General features: G+C 31.1%; 2 long non-coding RNA genes across 2 annotated transcripts; one reads left to right on the top strand and one right to left on the bottom strand.

The window, feature by feature from the left end:
- Positions 1-2,577: 2,577 nt before the first annotated feature.
- Positions 2,578-4,238, bottom strand: LOC139906648 (uncharacterized). Its single transcript, XR_011782317.1, has 3 exons — positions 3,547-4,238; positions 3,354-3,493; positions 2,578-3,291 (listed from the first exon to the last, which is right to left on the bottom strand). It is a non-coding gene; the product is annotated as an uncharacterized lncRNA (long non-coding RNA).
- LOC139906650 (uncharacterized) lies at positions 4,236-5,319 on the top strand. The gene is made up of 2 exons (XR_011782319.1): positions 4,236-4,567; positions 4,620-5,319. It is a non-coding gene; the product is annotated as an uncharacterized lncRNA (long non-coding RNA).
- The last annotated feature ends 5,790 nt before the right edge of the window (positions 5,320-11,109 follow it).

Genomic DNA, 11,109 nt, shown 5'->3' on the forward strand with positions numbered 1-11,109 from the left:
TTCCCTTCTTGTACTAATGCAAGATCTGGTTTTAATGTATTCTCCCCTATTTTGTAAACTTTATTTTTTTAAACCTGCACTCCTGGCCGGTGTAACTTCAAGTCCAAGTAGTTAACTATATTATAACCCTCTCTACGCCGAAGCCTTGTGCTGGAAGGCATGTTTGCAGGACCATTGTTCATTGATGATATCCGCTCTTTGTTGCCCAAAACTAGAGTGGTGTATACCTTAATACTTCTAAAAATAATTTATTTCCATATTTTAGATAGTACCATCCGAACTAGTGAGTATATGGGAGGGGTCAACGTACTTGAGGACTTTTTTATTCCCCTCTATGATAGACAACAGACGTAACTTGTTACTATTCAATGGTATACCAACTTTAGCTGCTGCAATTTCAAAAGATTCTAAGTAGACATGAAGGCTTTTAAGGTTGTTACATATTAGGATAGTATCATCAGCATACATCATTCTGTTGATACCAGTACCAGAGATCCCAATGTCCTGAGGCGCATCAGTGTCCAAATCATGAAACACAGAATCCATCACTAAAGTGAATAAAGTGCCTGACATTGGGTCTCAATGCAATATTCCTCTACGAAATTTAGTATCTAACTCACCCTCAAGCCTTGTGATACATTTAAATAGACCATTCCAATATATCCAATGGTAAAGGGACCTTGTGCATGACGGGCCCCCTAATCAGTGATTTATGGCTAACTAATAAAAATATTTCATTGATAAGTGTTCTATATGTATATATCTAATGCAGAAATAACTAATCTCAATTACATTGATTTCAATTCCATTTATAAGGTAAAGTTGGATATGTATGTTCTATGTGGGTAATTATATCACCTGGACACTTTAAGCTTAATCCCTCATTTGTGATTTTTTTAATACTTGCGACTTTCTTTTTTGATTGGAAAACAAGTAGAAGATAAGATAATGAGCTTCTTTTTCACGATAGTTATGTCTGCAAACCATATTCTCTTCCGCTATTGCATATCAACGGTTTTTTTATCTTGCATCAAATCATCCTATATATATATTATTGAACTGATGAGTTACTCAAAGAAAAATATAATAGAAAATATAGTGAGGAAAAAAGAAATTTCTCATTCTCCGCCCAAAAAACCGCCATTGAAACTCTTAAGTTCCATCCTCCTAAAGTTAACTCCTACTTTAAGTAAACTCTTTCCTTGATGATAACCCTTTAGTGTCGTTAATGCCTATAAAGCACGAATCACAACTAAATAGTATCTATCACAAATATCAATTCCATTTAAAAGTTTGAATTTGTGCTGTACTGCAAATATGGACAATGATATATCTTAAACACTTCAAGCCTCATTCCAAATTTCCTTATTACTCGTAAGACTATTTTGCCTTTGGAAAACAAGTGAAATATTATTTTAAACTATCAAATATAATATCTTCCTATTTTCTCCATATTTTTGTCTACAATGCATTATTCTATTATGCTATTACATACTTAAATAGTAATTGGGAGCTGTTAAGTGACTATGTGCTTAAAAAATATAAGTGACTTCATAACTTTAATAGATTGCTATTGTAATATCTGAATGTCTTACAATTTCCAAACTTATTATCTCATGAATCTTCTTCTAAATAGATAAATTGCCTGTAAAAATATTGGAATATTACTCTTTTGGAGATCTACGATCTTTGCAAAAATAAATAAATTCCTAAATGTGCTCCATACGAACTAATTATAAGTTGTTTGATTAAAAATAATAGTTAAAATGCATCAAAATAATATAAAATTGTTTGAGTATTAATTGAACAAATAAAAATAATTAGAACATGAATGGTATTCCAAGGTTAATAAAAATACTATTTGAAATAGTATTTTGAATAGAACATAGAAAATTCAATAGTAATGTATTTCTATTAACCTTGTGGCATTCTTCTAAATCCCACATTGTCTTCCGAGGACAATAATTATAATCATTTCATTAACAAATTAAAAACTTACATTTTATTTACGTAAAACTTATTGTACAACAGTACTTATTATATAATCATTGAATAATAATATCATAGATGACTGAACAGGCAAAAAAAATAAAAAAATTAGGAGCAATGCATAAATTTCAACAAATTACTACTGCAGATATTTTTTTTCTTATTTTCTGTTGCTCTCTCCTTTCGTTCGGCAGACATGTTCCCCTTCGAGTTCACGACGTTACCTCACTAACACAAAAGTACCCTATGTATTTTGTTGTCAGCTGTCGATTCCCTCGTCTCCCTTGATAAGTAATGATTATAGTTGATAATATTGTAGAGAAAAACGCGTGCGAGGAGGAGGGGGAAAAAAAGACATATGGTGTCATTGTTTAAAATACTGATGTGATTATCATCTGCCTGCTTTATTATGATTTTTGAGGGTATAACTAATGTATTTATTAGCAAAATGTTTAATGAAGATATACTACGTATAATTGACTTCGACGTTTTTTATCCGTTACAGTAGATTTGAAAACGTCACACTCCATGAAATTGTAATTCATTATTAACCTTATTCTCAGAATAATAGCTAATAAAACGACAAAGTAGAGTATTTGAAATATATTTGAAGCTCAAAGTTTAAAAAAGAAGGCTTTAATTAAATATAATCTACATACTAAAAAATAAACCATTAAACATTAAAGTTAAATATACAAAATTAAACAATTAAAATCATTTAACTATTAATAATAATAAATTATAAATACAGAATATTGAAATAATAGATTGATCCAAATAATATTTTCTTGTTCTGACATCGGAATTCAGTTAAATATGTCATAACTTTAGGTTACAATACACAAGCGAGACGTGGAGTTTAATCAAAAAGATAATCACCCCTCTTCTTCATGTGGAAGTTGCTATATACAATTGTGCACAGGATAGATATATCTCTACCGATGAGATCTAACTAATTATTAATAATAAAGTAAATGTCAAAATCATAAAATTAGACAATAAATATACTAATAAAAAGATTTTATAAATAAATTCATCGTAAAGATTTAGAGCAAAAGCTAATTATGTAGTAATGTCCGGCGATATTACTCCCTATTAAGAGCATCAAAAAAGATTTTCCCCCGTTATTTAGGTATGCTTATATAACAACATACTATTATCATGATGGATATACACAATTGTTAATTATAATGCAACACCCAATGTAACTACCCTCGTTGTTGTGACCATTTAAACAGTTGTTTTTGCCTTTTATGAGTTTTCTGAACACCATTTCTTGGAGCCCATCAACCATAGCTAAGCCTTTAGTGATAAAAAATTAATATTTATTGACTATGTAATATTGGAAAACCTAATTATCATACCCAAGTCTTAAAGCGAAGTAAGTAGTCTCAGACAAACTAGTTGCAAACCATCCAAAGCTACTACCCCCGTTGTTGTGACCATTTAAGCAGTTGTTTTTGCCCTTTACTGAGTTGTGTATCATAATTCTTGATATGTTTAGCTAAAATAGAATCATATTTTATGGTTAGATTTAAAAAAAAATTGAATACTTACTGTGAGATAGTACAAAATTCAGAGTTCCATTTCGATATTCGTAAATACTTTTTACTGATAACTTGATCATCATTTGGTGTGGATGACTCAAAACATTTTTATATGTATTTCTATATATGACATCAGTACCAACATCCTCCATTAATTTAATGATGGTTCCTCGGGAACCAATATGTTTACCCTTGTATTTCTCCATAAATTTTTTGAACGTAGATGATTAGCAATGAATAAGGTTATATTACATGCAATAAGCATCGTTGTTAGATCAAAGTTAAAGTCTGACTTGATGTATTCATCGTCAAATTGATTTTATAGATGAATATCCATACTCTTGTTATGAGATGAGGATAATGAGTGGCGTGTAATTCTAGACAGGGGACTAAAGGCACATTTATATCGACAAATCCGACAAACCATCTGTTTCTCATCCGGTAAGCATTTTCCAAATTCCTGGGCCTCCATTTTCATAAATCCAGACAGAAGGCGACGTCATTTTGGGGATTTTATTCAGTTCTCTATCGACTATCACCATCTCATATTATATTAATATTGAATAATAAAGGCGGGAATGATAACGTTCATGATTGATAGAAGAGGATGTATATTATTTAATCAATGATGCCATAAGTAATTCTTCTTTTCTCCTCGCACGCTTTTCTATTCTTACCAAATTTATCACCCTTAGTAATGATAAAAGGTGGTAATCCGGTGTGGAATGAGCATTGTATAAGAAAAGAAATCTAAAATCAACATGGTAACCCTAACAATTTAAATAATATTTTGAAGGAGAGCAACTTAGCTGTAATGACGTTTCATTTCATCAGCTACAAGCAGCTGTGACGTGGATGGGAAAACGTTGAAGGAAGTAAATAAAGACTATGGCAAGAATTACTTCGATGTCGATCCTTAATTCTACTCTGAGTCCAACAAGGACTTACAATTATAACTCTGCAACTAATCCTAAATGTTACCCTCTGTCTTTAATGAACATAGAAATGTTCTATGATGTTTTGAATATAATGTATGTTTTAAGTTTCACTAATAATTAATTATAATACTCCGTATTTATCAAGGATAAATGATTTATTGAACGTTCAATTATGAGTAAAAGGATCCAAGTATACATCATTAGTTTTTTGTTCTGAAATGAAAAAGCTCTCAACAAAAAGAATTAACTTCATAAATCAACGAAATACTTAATGTCAATAGGATTAGAAATCATGGAGACACTTTTATATAATTATATTATATTTTATAAATTGTCATGAAAAAAAGAGAATTGATCAATATACAAATGTAAATATAGATATTAAAATAAATTTAAGCCTTGTTATTTTCCTATATCTAATGTTAACAAAAAGCTTCATTCATAAAGTATATATACTCTTACACCAATTTTCAAAACTTTATTATTTAAATTTTAGTTTTTAAAAGTCTAATATTAGTAAATTATAAAAATTATTAGTTGTTTCGAAATAAAATTATGGAAAGAAATATAAATTTTAATTTATTTCATTATATAATTTTTTACATACATATAAATCCAGTAAATTACAATTCTTCAAGAAAAGAACAAATTTTGAAACGATAAGACGATGCCTTCAAGTATTTGACATGCCACCTTTGTGGTCTTAACACAAAAACCAGTGTAAAAATTCATCTTTCTAAGACATACAGAAAGTATTATTTACGAAAGGAACTTGTAGATGTATTCAAGAAGTCTTATTGAAACAAATCCAGAAACCAATGTCCCACTCAATATGGTTAGTCATCCTAATTTAGTGAAAATTCATAGAACTATATACTGGAGAAGCCTTTCCGTTTAGCTACGTTATTAACAAGCAAATGGAATCTCAAAGTAAAGTAGTATTGCCCAAGATAAAGAAAAAACTTGGAGGAAAGGATATTTCTCTTGCATTGGATGAAACTACAGATCCATGTTTAATCAAGGAAATTTTTTTCTTAAAGTTTTCGGCTGATTCTATAAGATATGGGAGATAAGATCCGTAATGAAAAGCTTCACCCTTTCGCATTTGAAATCGGAGCCCAAAACATTTTTAATATTTTTAATTGCAATATTTGTAATCGTTTTTCTGTAGGCTCCTTTAACATCATCCAAATTAATTAAATAAGGTTGGCCTATAAAATGACAATCCAGATGCCTGATTAATACTGCAGTTATGGATCGCTCTTGTGGATCTGTAGTTTCATCCAATGCATGAAAAATATCCTTTTTTCCATATTCTTTCTTAATCTTAGACAACACTACTTGACTTTGAGAATCCATTGACTTGGTAATTACGAAGCAAGACGGAACGGCTTTTCCAGTATAGAGTTCTATGAATTTTACAAAAAAAACAAACTTGGAGGCATCGTCGTACCTCCAAATATTTCCACCCCCATTTTCAGCGATCAAAGAAGCTTTTTTAATATCTCTCATATTTTCACTTTTTATTCACTTATGAACGTTATCACTTGGCATTTTTCACAAATAGAACCGGAACTTACCTTCTCAAGAATTAAAAAATAATGACAACAGGTTAAGAATGTAAAATTCGTTCTCTAAACTATCAATTACAAATTAACGGGCCAGCTAAAAATCACACCAGATTTACATGTATGGTCATGAGCCATAGCTAAATCATTAAACCAAGTAGCATTTTGAGCACCGTTAGCCTGAGGAAATAGTATGGTCAATATTTATCATAATTTTTTTGCAAGATCTAACTTTTCTATATCTTCACTCATTTATATATCGCACGTACTACGTAGTATATATAAGTTTGAATAAGTAATACGTATAACTAAGACGTTAAGTCCCCATCCTTCCTCTTCTGAACCAACATTGGACGTGACACATATTCCTTCCATTAATAAATGGATCAATCGAAAGCTAAGACAATGATCTCATCTTCTTTTTAATAAGGGCGTTTCCAACTCTCTAATTGAGTGGAACATTTTTGCCCATCTGTCAATCAACCTTTGAGTATGGCTGAAAATGAAAGTGAAGACAATAACACAGATAAACATATTTAAATATAAATAGAAATGACGTCAACCTGAAATGGGATACCGTCACATACAACAAGTGGGTAAGATCCCATCCCACGATGTGAGAACAAGGTTCCAAAGAACCTCAAAACAAAAATAACAAACTTAGAGTCAAAAAGCTTAAGTCCATAAAAAATAATAATCAGAAAGTCCAACTCTCTGCACATAAAAAAATTGAAAATCAAGCCCCTCGAAGTAAGAAACGAGAGACGGAGGAGCATTCTAACGAAACTCCTCCATCCAAAAGGCCTCAAAATAGGAGTCTGCTGAGTAACAAATGTGTCAACAATCAAAGCCTAAGCATAAATTTCTATATGCAGAAGTTGCCAAGGATGCCACAGAAATCACCATTGCAAGGAAAAATGGTGATCACATCTCCCTTGTCGAGTGGAAAAAAATAATAAAAATACTGGATACATACTATGTACGTATCTTATCCACCACAAAATACTCCACAAAACTGTTACATGACTATGAAGGTCGCCGCTACACCAACAAAAGAGCGGTGATCTATGTTAGCAATTACACTACGGAAAAATACGTCCGAAGGGTTATATTGAACGATACGCCTCTCTTGCCTGCCTCGTAGAGAGAAGTGGAGAAAAGGAGAGGGGAAAAAATGCTTAGAAAAAGCTTACAGGCTTCATCAGAGGGGTCGCAGGAAACATTTGCAATGAGATACTTACTCAGATCATTGCATATCAAAGTAACTCCCTTCGTTTTAGAGGTAAGGTCGAATTGACGAAATCTGAAATAAAACAGTTACCTCAAGAAGGTGAGGAAACTGTAGAAAAGTTTATAGACCAAGATGAAAATTGTAAGCCCTGTGTTGATAAGTGTAATCAACACAAAACAAATACCAATGTTTATGATTGTGCAGGTAGTTACACGGAGGAAACTGTAAGTGTCTGTGTTTATGATGGCACTGATCAAAATAATTGTAAAGATACTCCAAAGGCAAAGGAAACTAGCAGTGTTAGAGAAAATGCTATTGAGGACCACGGAATGCCAGATGAGCCAAGAGAAGACCTTCTAAATCAAGCAGTAGGTGTAACAGACTCTGGAAAAAATTCAAATATATATTCAAAAAGTCGTGATGGAAAAAAATAATCCCAAATAGATATGTTCTTCGATTTGGTTGCTTATTTATCTAACTACCATATAATTTGAGTTCTTTAAATATATTCAAAGATTAAAATCCACTGTAAAATGGGCATGTCAGGAAAAAAAACCGAAAATCAATATGGTAAGCCTGACAATTTGAAGAATGTTTAGGAGTAGAGAAAGAGTAATGCTCATGACGTTTCATTAGATCAGCAACACTAAACAAATACATTTATACTACCAATTACAAATTTACAGCCAGCTAAAAACATACCAGATTTACATACATATATATAGGGTTGTGGGAATCGTTGAAAAAGAACGACTTTGATTGGTTGAAAGAAATTATATATATAAAAAAGGAATGAAACACATTGGTACCCTTGCATCTTCTAAACAACTTTTCCTTAGTATTGTACTAATCATCATCGAAGCAACTTCTCATTACTGCTCTCTCACGTGCATCATCATTATACTGAAGAAAACGTGCCTTTTTTCATGGGTTTCTAACAATGGAGGTTCTGATACGTGGAATTATGATTTGGAAAATAAAAGTATATCTTACCATTTTTGACAGTTTCTCGTGCTCATCCTGTTCTTTATGGCAAGTAATCCGCCCCTCCAAAACCTCCCATCACATCAACAACTTAAAAGTCTTCAAGAAACACAAGATTCAAGGAGAGGAAGGATAATCAAACGGTTCATCATTCAATTTGGACGTAGCAAAGTTATTTGTGTCTTGTAACATGCCTTTCAATGTTCTGGATCATCCCAATTTCTCAAAGTTTATTCAAAAATATACTGGAAAAACTTCTCCAGGTCGATGGGTCGTTAACAACTTGGTTGTGGAAGTATGTCAAGGAGTTTTGAATAGAATAAAAGAAGATGTGGAAGAAAATGACTTTTTCGTTGCACTAGATGAGACAAGAGATCATCAAGGGAGTCAATGACGGCAATTTTGATTGGCCCTTTGGACGGACATTTTTGTCGGAGACCTTACCTTATTGACTTGATTGATATTCAGATTGCAAACGCAAACAATGTAAAGAACATCGTCATAAGCTCAGCTTATAAGTTATTGTTGATCACAAAATAGAATGAATGTTTTGTTATCATTTAATTGTTAACTCGTAAATATTAACAATATTTTTTCAATAATTTGTTACTTTATTGCCTCCTTTCTATTCTTTAGATTTTGTGCCAAAGTTATCTATTCATCCTTTATGGTCAGTGGTCTCAAATGAGTACACTTCCTGTAATGATGGCTTTGATGTTCTCAAACTAACAATATATTTTGTCTTGCATAAATTTACAGAATATAATATATATTTATAGGGAAGTTATATGTTAATAATATAAACAATCTCTCTCATGTGTAAATAAATAAATGATTTCAGTTAAAGATAAACGATACTTTTATTAATTAGGTTGGAATCGATATTTACTTTCAACTCTTGATCCAGCGACTGATACAATTGCACCACTGTCATATGTAGCTATTATATTTTTGAAGTAATTTCCATGGAACTTCAATGCATCGATGGGTAATTTATTCAGTTCAAATTTTTGAATAGAGTTGATGATCAAAATAGAGTTTTCTTTTGGACACCTGCATACTCTAGCATAGTGGCCTCTCTTACCTCATCTTGTGCATTCGACACTTTTTACATGGCAAACTTTCCCATTCTTATGAGGAAATTGGAAACCACACTGTTTACAAAATCTTTCTCGGCTCTTGTTCCATGATCTCCTATAACTTTGACTTCTTTGATATATATTGAATCCACATGACTTTGTATTTGCGATAACAGCCTCTGATACTAAATCATTTAGACTATTTTGATTATTCTTTGCCATTTCTACTATTCTCCATTAATATATACTTCAAAACATCTTAATTGTGCTTCTCTATATTTTCGGACTCCGGTCAATTTGTTAAACGTCATCCTTGAAGGTTCTTTCAAATAGAAGTTATATACTTGTATATCAGGTCTAAAGATGATTAGATATACTTTTTAAGCACTACCGAATGCACGATGTATTGTCGGGTTTGATGTTCTCTAATTATATTTGGTCTTACGAGTAATAAGGAAATTAGGAGTGAGGCTTGAAGTATTCAAGATGTATCATTGTTCATCATTTGCAGTACAGCACGAATTCAAACTTATTAATGGAATTGATATTTGTGATAGTAGCTATACATAGTAGTGATTTGTGCGTTATGGCCATTAAGGGCACTAAAGGACTCTTACCAAGGAAAGGGTTTACTTAAAGTAGGAGTTGACTTTAGGAGGATTGAACACGAAGAGTTTCAATGAACGTTTTTGGGTGGATAATATATTTTGTCTTACATAATTTTACAGAATATAATATGGATTTATATATAGTCATTTATACTGAAATTATATATTAATAATTTGCATTTAATTTACACGCATACTAATCACGATTTGTAATATCCACCTTGTATATTGATATTCGTAACCAAATTTTTTGAATATTATGACAATTTATATTTAATACTATCTTGTATCATACAATAAATTATAGCTAACATTAAGACATTTTCTTGATAATATTATTTTGATTAAATAGTACCAAGTAAAGCTATATTTTGGTGAAGGAAAGCTTCTATATGTAGTAAATTTTCAGATAAGTTGTAATGTTTAAAAAATCATAATTGAGATATCCTATAAGTATGTTCGAAATTACCCAAAGACCATCATGTATGATTTATGAATAAAGATTTGTTTATGTTCGAAAGAAACAGAGGAACCAGATAGTTAAAGGTGTATTTGTGGGCATGCTTTCACAAAACACGATTCCCACAACCCTACATATTTATATTCTTTGGTCCATTACTTTTGGGCCTATTAAAAAGAAGTATAGATATAGTTCCATCAATCTTTATACTCGAAACAAAATCTTTAATTTTGCGAAAGGTGAAATACAAATTGAGCATTTTCTAAATCAAGACGCAGTGAATCATTGGAATTATTAAATAAACAAATAAACGTTTTTTAATCCTCCAATCAGCCCATATATTATTGTATGTTTCTGTATTTTAGAAGTATTGCATTTAATATTATAACTATATCTGTAATATTTTAGTAAGAAAATATTGTGTATTTTTTTAATATCCAGGGTGAAATGCTATTATTACTCCACTCATATTCTATCTATTCGGGACATTTACTAGTATCATTTGAATATATTTAAAATTGGTTTTTATGTATCTAGTAATTCATGGTTTATATAATGTCCATAAATTATTTTCTACATTATAGATGTTGTTTTATTGAAGTTCTTTAATTGTTCCAAGAATATAATCTCTATTTATATCGTGTTACTTCATTTTGTTCCAAATCATGGAAATTATTAAATATATGTGAAAAGATTTCTTTAATT

This window comes from Lepeophtheirus salmonis, chromosome 12 (assembly GCF_016086655.4).
Source record: "Lepeophtheirus salmonis chromosome 12, UVic_Lsal_1.4, whole genome shotgun sequence".
NCBI classification, from domain to species: domain Eukaryota; kingdom Metazoa; phylum Arthropoda; class Copepoda; order Siphonostomatoida; family Caligidae; genus Lepeophtheirus; species Lepeophtheirus salmonis.